Raw genomic sequence first — 7118 nt, 5'->3', positions numbered from 1 at the left:
GACTTTAGCTTATGACAATCCAATTCAGAGTGGTGTTCCTTGGGCCTCTGTTCTACGGAAGAGGTTAGCTTAGGCACTGTTTGAGACTTCATTCGCAAGCCCAGGGACAATTGGATCGAACTTCCTGGAGTAGGAGCATAAGAACTTGAAGCAGGTGTGTGAGTCTCCTGAAGGCTGGCAATTTTTGCGGCCCTTTGTCTCTGGGGGACAAATATCTGCAATCCCTATATGATGCTTGGTCATGGTCCGGGCAAATATAACAATTGTGATAATCAGTGTTGGATATTGTGTCTGCACTGACAATACTTACAACCCTTTTTTTTTTTAGCAAAGAAAAGTGCTGTTTGAGAGTCGCTAGGTCAAAAAAAATCACTGAAGTGTGAAGAAAAACGTCCGTACCCCAGCGCAGAAAAATAACTCAAGAGGGACCGCGAACTACGCGTGGGAAGTGCCGCGCATGCGCACCCCAAACGATTACAGATCTTGAAGCGTCCACTTGAATGCGCCGTCGATGACGTCACTCAAAGCGCAGGGCTAGTTCAGCCTGCTTATCGAGGGAAAATTATCTAAATTATATTTTATTCAGTTTAATGGGTAAACAATATATTTGATTCGCTTTCGGCTGCTCATACACCATCTGAGGGCAGACGCCTGTATTGGTGTCTGGTGATGATCGCCACAGCAGCGCCTCTGACACACTGCGCCATAATGAACAATGCGTGGAACAGAGAAGGGGGGCTTCCCAAAACGGGGGGGGCATTACCAACAGCGTCAAAGCTACAGTGCTAACTAATTATAGTACACGCCAAAGAAACATAATCAATGTTTCTATAGTTACAGTCACTACTTTCAGGGCCCAAAACCTGATCGGCGTTGCGCAGGACTCACTTCCTCTACTTTCTCTATTCTAAATATAGCATAGGCTTTAGGCCTCTTAAGTAAATCTCATATGCCCCGCCCACTAAGATTGGTCACTTGCGCAATTTACCGACGAAGGATATAGCGATTGGTCACTTGCGCAATTTACCGACGAAGGATATAGCGATTGGTCGGCCGAAAGCTCCTTTTAAGTCCCACACTAGCCTCTAATTGGCCAGTTTTCTTCCGGGACTCAGCTCCCTTAAACCTGCTATGTGACACGCTTCCGAACCTGCTTGGAGAAGCAGCCAGTCGATCAAACATTTGTCGGTCGGGGGTGGATACATCCCGCATGCCTCACTTCCTCCTGTCTCGGACCGCGTGCCATTGACTTCATCCTGTAAATCGCGGCTCCTCCCTCTTTGGCAGTTTCGGGGGCTGGTCCGAACCACCCAACGGTTTTTTGCACGCGCCGAGGACCAGGCCTGCTTCCTATTGGCTGAAAGGTGGGGTAGTGGGCGGGGAAGGTTGCGCGCACCCGCGCCTCGCTCCCGCCCGCTGGCGGAGTCGCCATTTCGCTGGTTGGGGCGAGGACAGGGCCAGCTGGAGAGAGTGTGAGGAGTGTGGGGTAAGGAGCTGGTGAGGGCCTGGAATGGGCGGTTTGTGCCTCGGGCGGAGTGAAGGGGGCAGGATGGTGTGGGCTCTGGTTCTGCTTCCTTCCCCGAGGGCCGCCTAAGTTGCCGGCAGAGCCTGGCCTTTGCGTTCCCGAGGGAGTGTCGTTATCGAGGGCGAGAGTTACTTGGGGTGGCCTCTTCTTTTCCATGTGCGATCCTCTGGGACCGGGCCTCCGCTTCTAGGCTACTTCCTAGGGCAGGTGTGGGGCCTCAGTTTACAGGGAAAACAACAAGGCTTGTAAGGGAGGTGTGGGAGTGCGGTTGTAACCTTTAAAATAGGGGACAGCGCCAAGAAAGAACTGTCGAGGAGGATGGCGGCATATGATGCAGGGGACTGGCAGATGCGCATCTCCGAGGAACCCTTTTTTCCCCCTCCCCAGCTGTGCCCGGAAACGGTGCCGTAAGGTGTACGGTACGCGAACACCTTGACTTTTGGAGATGAACAACTGGTAGGGTTATGGTCGCCTTGGATGATAGGGATCGATTTACTTCAGTTACCCGTTTTCTTTTTCATAAGTTTCGATCTAGCAGTAATTGTTCTTGATGACAAATTTCACTTATTACTTTTACGTGTTGAATCAAATTGTGTAAAATTAAATATTTTTTAGAAATCTGCATGACTACTCATGTTTGTGAATTCCTAGAAAAGGATTTTTGTTTTCAGTTTGTGTATATGCCAATGGCTATCTATAGTGTAGTAGTTTGGAACAGAACCTAGTTTTCCTAGACGTGAGGCTCCTAGAGAAAACTAGAGTTTTTTTGTACCCTGAAGCTAGCTTTTTTGGGCCACTATAAGAATTATCCAAAGAGATTTTCAAGATAAGTCCCATCTTCTAGTGCATTGATCTTACATTTTAGTGTTTTAACCCTGTGTACTTTAGTCAGATTTTTGTTTCACATTAGAAAGGGTAATATAGAACTGAAATATTGACACTTTTTTTTTTAAACCTCATTAATTTGAGTGTTACAACAGGGTTGTACAATTAATATAGGGCTGATGATGTAGTTTTAAATGATCACCCAGAGTGGAGGAATAGGAGAAAAGGAATTGAAATTGACAGTTTGTTGCGACAGGAAGGTGGGATGCAGCACCATAGAGCCATGAATAATCAAGATTTCTAGTATGTTGCCTTTTATTGTATGTAACGGGGAGTCCTTTTTACCTGCATTACCATTATTTGTCTGCCTGCAGTCCCTAAATGGTTGTGGTCAACACAATAGTAAGATTATCCATATTTTGTAGCAGAGCCACTTAAATAATAAGAATAAGAGCCCCCTGACTCTGCTTTGTTTATACTACTAATTCCTCCGCTATCTCAAGCCTTTCCTTCCTTCCAGCAGCCTATGCTTCCAAGTTTAATTTCCCTGTTAAATGTAACTTTGTTTTTTCATGCTCAACCTATTGGTTTTGGTTACTGTTCTTGGTTCAGTTCCCCAGTTCGATGTAAACCGATCTGATATGGTCTCTACCATGAAGGTCGGTATAGAAAAGTGTTAAATAAATAAATAAATGCACGTTTCACACTGAGCATGTAGTTAGATGTTGTTATAAATGCAAGGAATAGTTGAATCAGGTTTTCCAGAGCTTTAATTCTGACAGAGTATTTGAAATGTATTTTTCCTGGATTTGATTGAATAGAACGTTAACGGGATGGGGATGGGGGGGGGATGATAGCAAAAGTTGAGTAATGTCCTGGGTTTGTTTGTTTTTTGCCCTATAAAACAGCAAAGACATGTTTTGGGATCTGTGCTCTACTTAGTAAGAAATAAGAGATGGTGTGTTTTCCATAACTGGTCCAAAGCTCTGAAATTCTCTGCCTGAGACATTATGTATTTTAGCAGATAAAGCTTGAAGAATAAATCAAAGGAGAGAAACCAATCATTTTAATTTTCAAGATTCTTGCCTTAATTTTATTTATTATTATTTTTATTTATTTATTATTTTTATATACAGACATTCGATCTCAATCGAGATATCATATCGGTTTACATTCAGGTACTGTAGGTATTTCTCTATCCCCAGAGGGCTTACAATCTAAGTTTTTGTACCTGAGGCAATGGAGGGTAAAGATTTATAATTAATACATATTAGAATATTTTACCTGATAAATATTAATGCCTGTTTATGAATAACACCTCTGTAACCATAGAAATGACGGCAGAAAAAGATCAATCGGCCAATCCAGTCTGCCCAGCAAGCTCCCACACTTATTTTCCCATACTTATCTGTTTCACCGACCACCAAGTTCAGGGCCCTTGTTGGTAACTGATTCAAATTTCCTGCCACCCCCTGCCATTGATGCAGAGAGTAATGTTGGAGTTGCATCAAAGGTCAGCATAAGACTTAATGGTTAAGGGTAGTAACTGCCACATCAAGCAAGTTACCCCAATGCTTGGTTATCCAGACTGCACGGATCAATGCCTTGTTGGATGTTGTCTGAATGTAAATCCTCTTCCACATTTCTCCCTGCCGTTGAAGCAGAGAGCAAAGCTGTATATGCATTCAAAGTGATATATCAGGCTTAATTGGTTTAGGGTAGTAACAGCTGCAAATAAGCAAGCTACCCCCACACTTATTTGTTTACCCAGACTGTATAGTTCAGTCCATGTTGGTGGTTGTCTGAATGCAAATCCTCTTTTCCACATTCCCCATGTCCTTGAAACAGAGCGCAATGTTGGAGTTGCATTAACCGCTTATTGAGTAAGGGTAGTAATCACGAGGTAGTAGCCTCCATTCCAGCAAGCCACCCCCGTGGCTCTTCTCTTCATTCCCATCCTCTAGCTTTTATGGATCTATAATGCTCGAGTTATAACTATATGAATATCACTTTGTAAACCGTTGTGATCTATACATGGAACGACAGTATATAAAATGTCTAAATAGGCCTTAGATGGAAGCACTAAACATTTTTGGCTGTCTTTAGACAAACATTGACAACATATAGCAGTTTATTGCTCACATATTCAAAGTTAGGTTTGAGGAAAAAATATATGGTTTTTAATTTATTAAAAATGGAGAATAGGACGGGGACAAGATGGCGGCGTAACCAGACACGCATTCGTTGAGCTCCATTGGTCTTTCAAAAATTTCCTTACTATGCTGGCAAAAAGAAAAGGCAAACTCCGAATCTTTCCTTCAGATTCGGAAGTCATGGCCACTCAAGGACTAATAACATCATACGTACCCGGAAGGACTGTCGATTTGGGAGATGAAGGCTCCGCTGTAGCGTTCAGTGAGGAAGCACTGACTCTACCTGGAGAAGTTTCCCTCTCTCCCCCGGATCCGCGGAAGCCCGAAATAACTCCACTCCCCGAAAGCCCTCTGGCAGACGAATCGCAGGGCCATGCCGTGGCAGATGCGTCTCGTTTGGGAGGAGGTCAGAGGGCGGAAGACGCCAGCACTTCGGAGCAAGTCTCACCGGGCTCAGGGATATCACGAGCTGGTGAGCTGATGGCGGTGGCCCCGGCGTCCACTCCGGTAACGGAGAGGGTAATGGAGGGAACCGGAGGAGTGCTGAACATCTCTGAAGGGGAAGTCTCGCTGGCGGGTCTATCTCCACTGCAGGGAACGGGTGAGTACAATCTGAGACCCCGTTTTCAGATGCCTGGGCGGCCGGACAAAATAACTTTGGAGGCGATTTGGGACATCATGGCGGCTTTGGTAAAATCGATTGGGGATTTCCAAGATAACTTAGAAGGAATGGAGCAAAAATTGGTGGTCTGTGACTTACAGATTAAAGATATGAAGCCGAGATTGGATAAAGTTGAAAATGAAGTGGGGAAAATCCAAGACACAAATTTAAAGATTATAAAGGATATAAATGTAATTACCAGGAGAGTAGAACATATGGAGAACTACTCGAGACATTTGAATTTAAGGTTCCTAAATTTCCCGAAAATGGTAGGGGAATTACCTTATATCACGCTTAAGAATTACTTTAAAGAAGCCTTAAATTTTAAGGAAGATGAAATGCCGTCTGTTAACAATTTATTTTTTGCCTATTTCTGTGAAAAATAAAGAAAAACAACAAATAGATACAGAAAAGGGCAATCTGACAAAGTTCTTGGAAGACTCTGCTTCAGAGTATTACGAATGTGCTACACTGCTAGTATCATTCGTAATAGAGAGAGATATTACAGAAATCATGAAGAGATATTTTAAAAATATTGACCTCCAATTTAGGGGAACTAAGATACGCATATTTCCTGATTTTGCGCCAGTCACTCAAGACAAGAGACGGGCTTTTCATACCATGAGATCTCAAGTAATTGCTCTCGGCTTCTCATATGTATTAAAATATCCATGTAAATGTGTCATTAGATCATCAAAAGATTGTTACATTTTTATTTATCCTGAACAACTGAAATCCTTCTTGAATGCAAGAAAGGTGATGAATATCCCCGTCTCAAAGCCCTAAATTGGATCCTATATAATTATGATGGTCACTTATTTACGTTAAAGCCTTTGCGGCAAAGTTTATGTATAAATATCTTCCCATATTCTGTCCCCCCGAACTAGATTTCTAAATAAGGGGAATGCTTACAGTACGTAAGATAAGATATTAATATGTGGTTTCTGGAAAAAAAAATTCTTTTGAAGCAGATGTATAAATCTATTTTCTTTACATATTTCAGATTGAGATGTATAAATGCATTTCTTTTTCTCTGTAGTGAGTTGTTTGACTTTCTCTGTAACTAAAAATGATTAAAAAAAAAAAAAAAAAAAAAAAATGGAGAATAAGATTGATATGTGCAAATACCACATGGAAAAGAGTCTATGACTATATAAGTATTCATATGCATTCTGTGACAGTGGAATCAGTGTAAATGGTAGTGATAGGACAATAGCTGTGTCGATAAGTAGGATGAATTAGTCATTCTATTTGGGTGACATCACCAGCGGTGCTCTTGCGGACATTCGCTTCTATAAATTAAAACTTTTGAACTACTGTACCTGCGCGGCACTTCCCGCAGGAAGCGTGAAACCCGTCTCTTCAGTTTTTTTCCGTGCTCAGGCATGGATGTGTTTTCTTCTATTTTTCTTCTTTATTCATCACATTAGTGATTCCCCAAACTGCACTTTTCAGTGCCATGTTGTCGGGCCCCAAGAAACAGGGCTTTAAATATTGTCAGTGCGGACACACAAAGCCCATCTCTGACAACCATAACTGTTATATTTGCCCAGGTCCAGATCATGGCCAGGCTTGAGACATGCGGCCGAAATGCAAGGATTTCGGCCGCATGTCTCCCAGAGCAAGGAGACAGTGGCAAAGGTCGCTAGCCTCCGAGAACAGGAGGGTGCTTTGTTTGCTTCGGGTAGTTATGCACCCTTATCAAGGTGCTCCATCCACTTGTCTCTGGGACACAAGTCTGATGAGGTGGACATAGGGGCCTCTTCGGAGGAAACAAGGGGTAAGAAGCAGCCAATTTTTTCAGGGGCTGAGGTCGCTACGGCATCTAAGAAACCCAAATCTACTCCAGGTTCGAAGTGATTCGAAGGGGATGCATTGATGGCACAGTCAGAAGATCGAAGATGTCGGAAAAGAAGCAAGCCAACGTACACGATGGAGTCGACGCAGGCCACAA

The 7118-nt window shown here is 43.2% G+C and overlaps 1 protein-coding gene across 2 annotated transcripts in view; it reads left to right on the top strand.

Moving 5' to 3' along the window:
• The first annotated feature begins 1212 nt into the window (after positions 1-1212).
• The window catches only part of LOC115073940 (ADP-ribosylation factor 1-like), a 38724-nt gene continuing 32818 nt past the window's right edge, over positions 1213-7118 (top strand). Inside the window, exon 1 of one of the 2 annotated variants that reach the window (XM_029572940.1) lies at positions 1213-1364. The gene's annotated coding sequence lies outside the window, so the exon portion shown is untranslated. Of the gene's footprint in view, positions 1487-7118 lie in introns of both variants that reach the window. The other variant, XM_029572941.1, reaches the window with a different exon arrangement.

Source organism: Rhinatrema bivittatum, chromosome 12 (genome assembly GCF_901001135.1).
Source record: "Rhinatrema bivittatum chromosome 12, aRhiBiv1.1, whole genome shotgun sequence".
Classification (NCBI taxonomy): Eukaryota; Metazoa; Chordata; class Amphibia; order Gymnophiona; family Rhinatrematidae; genus Rhinatrema; species Rhinatrema bivittatum.
This window is presented reverse-complemented; position numbering and strand designations above follow the sequence as displayed.